Raw genomic sequence first — 11681 nt, forward strand, 5'->3', positions numbered from 1 at the left:
GGCTACTGGCAGCATGTTGCTAATCCGCCCTTCTTATAACCTCAGGCCGCCATGACAGTGGGCGTCGGTCCACAGGGAGCCAATGAAAAGGGGCTAAACAGAGCAGCCCTCGTTCCAGAGACCGAGAGGTCATAGAGCCAATCATGATGGCTGATACCTTCCACCTATCAGAGACGAAGGAAAACGCCAAATATCTACTGAGACGAGAAATGTAAAAAACCTATATTTCGTGCAAGTGGGTATCCCAAATATCTTTACACAAAGCTTATGCTAGAGCTAGGGCTGCCACTAGGAGTGAGCTACTCCATGGTAAGGGGAAGGCAAATGATCCTTCTGTAGCTTCCATTAGATGTATAGGAAATTTCGATGTATATTCTCCTCAGATTTTTTAGTATTGCAAAAACATTGGCCTTTTCTTCAAGCCGATCCTGATCTCAAGGATGTCATACCCATCACACTCAGTATCACCTATCGCAGAGGTTAAAATCTCAGAGAATTCCTTGTTCATAGTCATTACTCCAATCCTCATATTTCGGAGAGCACTTGGCTCCCCCCTCCCATTAAGGGATCCCATCCATGTGGGAGATGCTCATTCTGCCACCTCATGCCAACTACTAAGACCTTTATCAATTCTGTCAATGGAAAGTCCTTCGTTATTAGGCAATTTATTAATTGTCATAGTAGCGGAGTCGTGTATGCCGTCCGATGTCCTTGCCCTAAATTATACATAGGCAAAACCATACAGCAACTGAGAAGGAGAATCTCCAAACATATCAGTACAATTAACAATGACGAAGATACTCCATTATCTAGGCATACTAGATCGATACATAATGGGAATATCGAAAATATTAAATTCTGGGGAATTACCCAATTGAAATTGGGCCCCAGAGCTGGTAACCTTGACAAAAAACTCCTACAGGAGGAAGCTCAGTGGATCCACAGGTTAAGGTCCTTGAGCCCTGATGGCCTCAATGAGGGCTTTACTTATGCTGCCTTTCTTTGAATTAAAGGAGGCCCTATTCCACTCCTCTGTTCCTAATTACTTGATTCCCTTTTTTGGGCCTTAAATATTACTGATTATTATCCTCCTCCCTCGTATCACTACCTACCTGTGATCTAATACATTTACATTAAGTATCACTCCAAGATACAAGCAATCACATGGTTATACACATAGCCTAGTCACTGACTCAGGCTTTAAATTCTTCTATTCTAGTCCCTTCTTCTTTCCTTATACCTCTTTCGTATCTACTCTCCAATAAGATAAGTGTTTACACATTATATTCCATCCATTGGTCCATTTTATATGGATGATATCCAATACGAATCTTCTTTACCTTATATTTATGCTGATAACTTGTCGATCAAGTTTATTTATCATAATATATAATTGATTTCATATAGATCATATTCATAGGTATCTCTGGCACAGTATACCAGTATTTTTCACCTATGTCGATAGCATATTTATACAGTACACTTACCTTATCTTCAAATTCCTTTTTTATTCTTCAAAGTGTCGTGACATGCGCACTGTTGGTTTTCTTATACTTCTTGATTCAGTAAATACTTGCATATTCAATATGCAGGCGCTTACCTTGTGTTTTGTTCCCTGCTCCCACTCACCCATTGCACTGAAATTCCTTTATTTTTCTAAGTGTCGTGATATGCGCACTTCTTGTTTTTTTACACTTCTCGTCTCAGTAGATATTTGGACACCCAGTGTGCAGGTGTGTTTTCCTTCATATCTGTTAGGTGGAGGGTATCAGCTGTCATGATTGGCTCTATGACCTCTCTGTCTCTGGAATGAGGGCTGGTCTGTTTAGCCGCTTTTCATTGGTTCCCTGTGGACCGACGCTCACTGTCATGGCGGCCCGAGGTTATACGAAGGGCAGATTAGCAACACGCTGCCAGTAGCCCCATTTGAACCCCTGAGGACGCTATGTTCGTAGGGAAACATGTCAGGGGGGGGGCTCCGTTCTATTTTAATATCAATGCTCTACTGACAGTTAGTTACGTTTATCTTTTCAATTCAGCAATCACAGCGCACTGCAGGCGCTGTTCTAATACATATATACCGTACTGCACTGACTGTATGCACTCTTGGCGATCTGCCACGCAAATCTCTCATTGCCAGTTAGAATTTGCTAATATTTAACAAATGTGATTTTTCGTTTTGGTCTCTTTAATTATATTAAAATAAAAGTTATATTTTATATTACACCATACTAGCTAGCCAGAAATAAGGTCACCTTTTTGCTTAACTGCAAATCAGTAAATTTGTGACATTATAACGCCTACCGGCTAGTAGGGTCTCTTCTTTGTTTATATACTGGTTGGCCTTTCCACACTGAACATACAGTAACAAATATGATGTGAGCAAACTACTGTCTTAGGGCCTGTTCACCTCAGTGTTGCCCTGCCGTTGAGGGGTTCCGTCTAAGGTTTCGACTGCGCTATTTGTTCCGTCAAAACAACAGAACCCTGTCACAACGGTGACCAACGGAAACCACTAACCACGTTTCCATCACCATTGAGATCAATGGTGAGGGAAACCGAAGCTAAGGTTTCCGTTTGCCTTTCTGTTGCGGGGTTAACCTTATGAAAACTTCTGACGGAACCCCTCAACGGAAGGTCAACGCTGATGTGTACGGGCTCTTATGGATTTTTGCTTTGCATGTTCATGGTATTGGAAACAATATATAAGCAAAAAGCTGGATAGTCTAGAGTGCCTTGCATTTAACTTCATAAGATAGACCTGTCTAAAGCACACGATATAGCTTGAAGTGATTGTCCATCTTTTAACCTCATTTCATATTTAGGTCCAAAATTCTGTGCTGATTATTTTGTAATACATTTTTATAGATGTTTTTTCTGATACAAAGCTCCAAATCCCATGCATAGACAGAATTAAATAATAAAATCCTTGCTGCCTGAAGCCACATCTAGAGGGAGTTTAGGAGCTTACTGCATACAATTTTTTCATTGAACTTTATAATGAAACCGCATATATTCAGTTTCTAAGCTTCCCCGAGTGGTAGCTGCAGTCAGACAAAGATTTATTGTTAGCTATGACCATTGACCACACTAAAGATATATTAAAAGGGTTATCCCATAAATCTTTTTTATCCTAAAAGTCCAGAAATGTTGTTAATAGCTTTTGTAAGTAATTTGCAGTGTTTTCAGCATAAACAAATACACTTTTTATAATAATTTGCTCCCTGTGTCCCCCATTGCTGCTGCTGCTGCTAATCTGTGCTGCTGGGATGAGGCTCCTAGCAAAATTTGTCTACTCCCCCTCTGGCAGCTGAAGATATAGTCCCTTCTTACTGCCCCTGCAGGAGTCTTCTGATCTATACTGCAATGCTACTGCAGAGGCTCTGCTCCTTCCCTGACAAGCAGAGAAGAAAGCAATTTCTATTGGCTGCTCTGCAATGAACAGGGGATCACTATGCAAAGTCATGGCTGTGGGAAGAGTGACTGAGCATGCGGGTCCAACAGCAATCAGATCTTTATTGCCATACATTTTGAACACCAGCGGTGCCATACTAAGTAAGTTATGTCATAGCTCTTCTCTGGATCATATTTTTATCATCATGTAAAGGGTAAATAGTGTTAATATTTGTATGATCTATGCAATGAATATAATATTTAATGGTGGGACAACCCTTTTAAGAAATTAAACAACAAAGAATTTTGGACCTATTAAGAAGAAACAAGGTGGTTGTGTTCAAGGTTGGAAATTTACCCTAGGCCCCTTTTACAAAGGACTATTTTGGTCAGTATTTTGTCAGCCAAAACCAGGAGTGAAACCTACACAGATAAAAGGTATAATGGTAAGATTTGCACCACTTCTGTGATTTTTACCCATATCTAGCTGTAGCTAACAAATATTAACCCCTTAATGTCTGAGCCATCATTTGCTTTTTCACTTTTGTTTTTCACTCTGCGCCTTCCAAAAGCCATAACTCTTTTATTTTTCTGTCAATAGAGTGATGTGAGGACTTATCTTTTTCGGGAGGAGTTGTAGTTTCTATTGGTAGCATTTAAAGTACCATGTAATGTACCGGTAAACTGGAAAAAAATTATTTGCGCGCTGAAATTGGAAAACAATGTGATTCCTCCAATGTTTTTTAGGATTTATTTTTATAGCTTTCACTGTGCGGTAAAAATGACAACTTAACTTTATTCTGTGGCTCAATACAATTATTGTGATACCAAATTTCTGTAGTCTTTTTTTTATATTTTACTACTTTTAAATAAAAATCTTTTTGTTATAAAAAATGGTTTTGTTTCACTACATTCTACTACGTAGATTGAACGGTGTGCGGGGTAATTTTTTTGCAGGATGAGCGGTAGTTTTTATCGGTAGCATTTTTTGGTACATACAACTTTTTGATCCCTTTCATCAAAAAAATTTTGAGAGCTAAATTGACCAAAACACAGTGATTTTGGCATATTAAGTGTTTTTTTTTTTTTTTTACGGCGTTCACCGTGCGCGTTAAATGTTGCTATATTGTAATAGTTCAGGCTTTTACGGACGCAGAAATAAAAATTTTGTTAACTTTTTTATTTTTTACATTACTTTAGTGGAAAAAATGGAAAAAGTTATTTTTTTGGAACTTTTAATATTTATTTTTTTTTCACTATGAAATAGTGCCAAATAAACTCAGGTCTACTACATATTCATAATGTACATTAAATGCCTCATGAAGAGCAGAATCTGTTCTTTGCAGTGGTCAGAAAAGACCATTGGGGGATTTAATTATTTTTATTTTTTTACACTATACAGTACATGCACAGCAGCCCGAATTACAGGGGAAATCAGCCCTGATATTGTGACTATTGTCACTTTTAGGGCTGTGCTGGGTATAGTTCCTGGCATACCAGCCTACTACCAGCATCCCCACGATTGTGTGACAAGTCATGTGACCCCCTGGGGGCCAATAGGGGCTGCTGCTTCAATTTCATATGTGTCTTCTCTCCGACATTAAGCAGCCTGATCACTTTAAAAGTCATATATAAAGAACTATATAAACTGTGTTTACATATATATCTTGTGGTCATTAACCAGTTAAATAAGCAGACGAATATCCAAAACTAACTTAAAATAATGCAAACTTTTTACCTGCTAGTAAAATTACAAGAAAGGCTACATTTACATTAGTTTGAAACAGTCCACCTGAACACATGGACAGTCCACCTGAACACATGAGAACTGCCCATGGCTGATTCTGCATATCCTGTGACTTGGCTTCGGTAATGTTTCTCACTATAGGCCTGGACTTGACATTCTGTCTATTGTCTTCTAAGGTGAGGGTGGTTATGTTGTAATGGTGGAGCACCCACAGAAATGCCATAGACTTAATTAATTCTCAAGTGTGATCTTATATAGTTTCAGACATAGAGTATATTGAAATTCAAAGTGTGAGACACCTTTCACACCATGGTTGAAGCAAACCTCAATAATACCTAGCTGTATGCAAAAAAATAAAATAAATTAATACAACTTCATGGTAGAAGAGTTGCATCTCTTCAATTGTCTTTTATTATAAAATAATGTATACCAGAGAATCTTATGATGGACCCAGGCTTTGAAAACTTTACTGGGCCTGAAAGGTCCAGCAGAGGAAGACTTGGAGCTAATCACTTGATATTAGGGTCTACTAGATCTTATTGATGATATATCATGCGCGTGCAATTGCAAAGATTACGGAAAAATTTGAGGGGTCGTGCACATGTCCTGTATAGATAGAGGATAGGTCTTCAAAACAATTTCCGCAGGTGGGATCAGGGAACCCCAGCCAATAATGACTGTAATGTATACATATAATTGGAGTATTCAAAAGTGTAGCAGTTTACATTAGAGATGAGTGAATCGATTCTACAATAATCAAATTTTGTCCGAATTTTCCAATAGTTTCAGATTTGGCGAATTCCAAAACTTTTGAAGTTTGTGAATTACGAATCCGGGAAAAATGTCATCCTTCAATTTTACAGATCAGAAAAGAGGATCACATGATCTACCCGATATGCTTTGTCGGCAACCTTCCAAAAAATGCACTACGGTTATCCCTCCCTCTCCCCATATATGTTGCTGTCCCCTTAACATTACATGCTGGCTTGGCATTAAAGAGGTTGAAAGGGGTTGGATTTAACTTGGATACAGTCCTAGAAGACATCAGAGAGTCAGACACAAGATTTCAGGGCAATCTGGGAACTTGTGATTTGGGGAAATTCGCTCATCTATAGACAACATTATTCTATACAACAATTAACATCTGTGAAACATATGCCAGAAGCTCTTTTCTCATATGTTTTTTTTCCATAGACAACTATGGCTACATCACAAGATACGTTTGGATGCGTTTTTTTCCCTATCCAAATGTATCTTTCTGACGTGGTTAATAAATCCGCTGTAAAAGAAGCTTCACATATAAGGATGCTTATAAATGTCTTGGCTGTGGCTGGTCATATTTCTAATATAAAAAAAATGATTATAAGCAAGTAGAGAAGAAGGGCTTCTAAAATGACAACAGTTTAGTGATTTCACGGATCTCTATGGGTGGGCTGGAGAGTGTCTCCACATCCATTGCAATTAGCTGGAATTATTTAGGCTTTCTGAGTTTTCTGAATTAGGTTTTCACTGTTTGAGTTTTATTTATCGATTGGGCAGTACAAAAAGAGTGCATTTCTGCAGAAAATGACTTTACAAAGAAAGGCAGTTACTTGGTCTGTATAGGCTGTCTTCCATCAATGTCAAATGTAACTGAAATTGCAGGTTTTCCTTGAAAGTGGGCCAACATTTTTTTTGCCCTTGAATTTTTCTGAAATAATTCTTTAGCTACTAGAGAGATAAATACAGTATTATAAGCATTAAAATTGCACAGAAATAGGTAAGTGACCAAGATTTTTGAAAGCTAACAAATTTTACAACACCGATCCTACTACTGATTTAGATCTAGTTTGACACTTTGTTATTAAGGTGATCCCATCCCCCCCCCCCCCCCCCCCGCCTAGAGAACAGAGATTAGTATTTGCTCAATTTAGATGCTATGAGAATGCGTGCTGTGCTGGTGCTGTATACTTCTCATGATCTCAGTGGTGTGTGAGAGGCACTTGAAAGATCTGCCTTACAAGTTATCACGATATTCCCATCCACCCCGTAACCTAGCGAGGAATAGAATTCACTTTATTCAGGCAATCTGGTCCAGAGTTTTTGCTTTCTCAAATTTCAGCAGTGGGGAAGAGGCACGGGAGAAGTATTTTTCTAACTCCAATTAAAGGGAATCTGTCTGCAGTTTTGATCCCTTAAAACAAATTACATTACTTTATAGAGGAGGGGAGGGCAGTGTTACGATACCTGTTTTGTCAGTCATGCAGGTTGCAGTGACTAATTGTCAGTTTTCCCTAAACTCAGCTCCAGGGGGAGCGGAGACTAGCAGCTATGATCTCTCCCATACACTTCACACCCTCAAAAAAGAGGAGATCCTGCTGTCTCAACTATCTCTGTTGCACATTCCGTATTGTAGATGTGAATTCAGAGCTGGGGTGAGATAGAACTCTTATTCGAGTGTGGGGAAGAATTCCCAACTCTTAAAAGGGACTTTATTGCCTACTTATATTTGTACATATGCCAAAATATAGTCTATTTATTTACGCTCTGTGTCTTTAAAACTGTGTGCTGTTGTTGCTCTTTTCATTATCTAGGTGGAGTTCCAGAGGAGGAGTGGCCGCTCTGGCCTATTGCATTTATGTCATGTTTATTACAATTGCACTGTAAAGTTTTATGTCCGTTCATGGCAGGTGAAGTGGAATGCTGGTTGGCTCACTGATGACTAAATTGTTTAGTTAAAATTATGCAGCTCGATAACAGCGTCCATGGATCACAGACGGGATGAGGCATAAGAGGAAGAGCTGCTGCGAGAGAAACAGGAGAGTGATCTGTGGAGCTGATGTAAAGGCAATGAGCAGTAACGTTAGGTTTGAGTCTCTGGTCCAGTCACATTTTGCGGGTGACAAGCAGGAGCCTCCCCATGGTGTGCAAGTGTCGTGTGAGCAGTGGTGGGTGTGGGCAGGAGCCTCACCACGTGTGTCAGAGAGCAGCCAGCCAGTTGCGACCTAGTAGGCCTAAAAACACGACATGTATAAGCCAGCCAGTCATCACTCGCCAGTCTATATGTAAGAGACTATGCCACTCGTATTGATAAGTGTTGTATGTTCTGCTTTGGCGTGTGTACCACCAACACAAGCATAGTAAAGTTAAGAAAATCTCTTTTCTTAATACCATCTTTCCGTGACACCCTGCACTGGGCTGTATATCACCCAACACCCAAACCCTTTCTAACAGCAGCATAATCTCTATATGTCTCTCTGCCTCCCTCCATCAGCTACCTCCTCCCTCTCCCCTATCTATGGACTTCAATGGGCAGGAGATGTAATTTGATCTCTGGGTGTACAGACTTGTGCATGAATTTTATCATTAAGAGTGAGTGATAAGTTCAGGAGGCATGGGGGAGGAGGAGAAGAGTCTGATAAGTGGAGAAAGAGGTATTTTTTGTACTAAAATATATTACAACGTTTCTTATCTTCGCTTATAGTATACACATATGGGGGGAAAATAAATATATACAGTTAGGACCAGAGTTATTTGGACAGTGACACAAGTTTTGGCATTTTGGCTGTTTACCAAAACATATTGATTATACAGTACTATAATCAATATGTGCTTAAAATGCAGACTCTCAGCTTTAATTTGAGGGTATTCACATCCTAATTTGAGGAAGTGTTTAGGAATTACAATTCTTTAATATGTAGCTGCCTCTTTTTCAAGGGACAAAAGGTAATTGAACAATTATCTCAAAAGCTTAATTTAATGGGCTGCATGGGCTATGCCCTCATTAATCCATCATCGATTAAGCAGGTAAAAGGTCTGGAATTGATTCCAGGTGTGGCATTTGCATTTGGAAGCTGTTGCTGTGAACCCACAACTTGAGGTCAAAGGTGCTCTCAATGCAAGGGAAATCCATCAGAGAGATAGCACAAATGTTAGGAGTGGCCAAATCAACAGTTTGGTACATTCTTGAAAGAAAAGAGCGCACTGGTGATCTCGTGAACTCCAAAAGTCCTGGACGTCCACGGAAGACAACAGCGGTGGATGATCGCAGAATCCTTTCCATGGTGAAGAAAAACCCCTTCACAACATCTACCCAAGTGAAGAACACTGTCCTGGAAGTAGGTGTATCAGTATCTAAGTCTCCCTTAAAGAGAATACTTCATGAGAGCAAATGCAGAGGGTTCACCACAAGGTGCAAACCATTAATCAGCCTCAAAAATAGAAAGGCCAGATTAGACTTTGCCAAAAAACATCTAAAGAAGCCGGCCAGTTCTGGAACAGCATGAAACTAAGATCAACCTGTACCAGAATGATGGGAGGAAGTGTGGAGTGTGGAGAAGGCTTGGAAAGGCTCATGATCCAAAGCACACCACATCCTCTATAAAACACGGTGGAGACAGTGTGATGGCATGGGCATGCATGGCTGCCAAAGGCACTGGGTCACTGGTGTTTACTAATGATGTGACTGAAGACAGAAGCAGCCGGATGAATTCTGAATTTTTCGGGGATTTATTTTCTGCTCAGATTCAACCAAATGCAGCAAGGTTGATTGGACGTCGCTTCACAGTACAGATGGACAATGACCCAAAACATACTGCGAAAGCAACCCAGGAGTTTTTTAAGGCAAAGAAGTGCAATATTCTGCCATGGCCAAGTCAATGACCAGATCTCAACCCGATCGAGCATGCATTTCACTTGCTTAAGACAAAAATTAAGGCAGAAAGACCCACAAACAAGCAACAACTGAAGACCACTTCAGTAAAGGCCGGGCAAAGTATCACAAAGGAGGAAACCCAGTGTTTGATGTCCATGGGTTCCAGACTTCAGGCAGTCATTGCCTGCAAAGGATTCTCTACAAAGTATTAAAAAAAACCATTTTATTTATGGTAATGTTAATTTGTCCAATTACTTTTGAGCCCCTGAAATGAGGAGACTGTGTAGAAAAATCGTTGCAATTCCTAAACATTTCACAGGATATTTTTGTTCAACCCCTTGAATTAAATGTGAAAGTCTACACTTCAATTGCATCTCAGTTGTTTCATTTCAAATCCAATGTCGTGGCATGCAGAGCCCTAATCCTGAAGATTGTGTCACTGTCCAAATAATTCTGAACCTGACTGCATGTATGTATATGTGTGTGTGTGTGTGTATATGTATGTATATATATATATATATATATATATATATATATATGTATGTATCTATCAGTGTGCTTTGTGTCAACTGTAATCTAGGACATCTTAGTTCATAACTTTAGAGGCGGATCCCGCGTGACCCGCTATCACCGAAGCCGTAAGGTCCGTGGGACTGACGGATTCAGTGAGAAGTGCTAGATACAGCAGCTCTGTATAGAGAATCCAGAGCAGCTGTATCTAAAAAAGTAAAAAGAAAAAGTATTTACAAAGTTACACAAAACACACTGTACAAGGTGTACATAGCCTTCAAATTTGCTAATGGACTTCTCTAAATCTGTAATTGGTCTTTTCCAGATACATACAATACCATTTATATAACGTCACCACAAATGACATCATCAGTGTACTCCATCATAGTTTCTTTAAAAACCTATTCCTCCTCTCACCATCCTATCTAGAGGTTATCAAAAGTCGGTGCACAAGTTGCACCCGTAAGTGTCCCCCATATCTGGGAAATGCTGCACGTGGGCATTTCCCAGTCAGTAAAAAAATACTGAACCCAAATGGCAAGCTAGCAATTTGGTGTAATGCCTGGGCAGCTATTCATTGCTTATTAAAAATGATTCCCCTTATAGGCAGCTCAGATAGGTAGCCGACTCTGTCACCAGTGACACAACTGATAATTTATTATGTTTGTGTAACCTGGAGGAAGACAGGGATGAGTTCTGCTTTAATAGCAGAGCACAACTCTGCTCCCACGCTTTGGATGACACTGCCTGAATAAAGTGAATACTATTCCTCGATCCCTGGGTTAGGGGTGGATGGAAACATCTGGATTAGGTTTCATTCATATCTGCGTCAGGGCTCCGTTCTGATGTTCCGTCTGAGCTTTCCGTCAGAATGGAGCCCTGACTGAAGCAAACGTTTTGACGGAAGCAGTAGCGTAGTCAACGGAACCCTTGCACAACTGAGACAAACGGAAACCATTGGCACTGGATCCGTCACCGTTGAAATCAATGGTGATGCAAATGGAAACCTATGGTTTCCGTTTATTTCAGTCAGAGTTCCGTTCTGACGGGAAGCTCCGATGGAACGCCAGAACCTAGCTCTGACGCAGATGTGAATGAAACCTAACTTGTAAGGCAGACCTTTCAAGTGCTTCTCCCCCGCTACTGAGAATGGGAGAAGTGTACAGCACTAAGACAGTATGCATATTCTGGGTCATTGCATATGAACTATGCAAATACTATTCTCAATTCTTTAGGCAACGGGGTTCATGTAAACACCTTAATAATTTGTTAGGCAAATCTCCAATTATGGATCATTTGATGAATTTCTGAATAACATATAAATAGGTCCATTTCAAAAATCGGCTTTTTTAATACATTGTCTTATTATCTATCTTCCCCATGGACTTTAAGGGCATG

Source organism: Rhinoderma darwinii, chromosome 4 (genome assembly GCF_050947455.1).
Source record: "Rhinoderma darwinii isolate aRhiDar2 chromosome 4, aRhiDar2.hap1, whole genome shotgun sequence".
Lineage (NCBI taxonomy): Eukaryota > Metazoa > Chordata > Amphibia > Anura > Rhinodermatidae > Rhinoderma > Rhinoderma darwinii.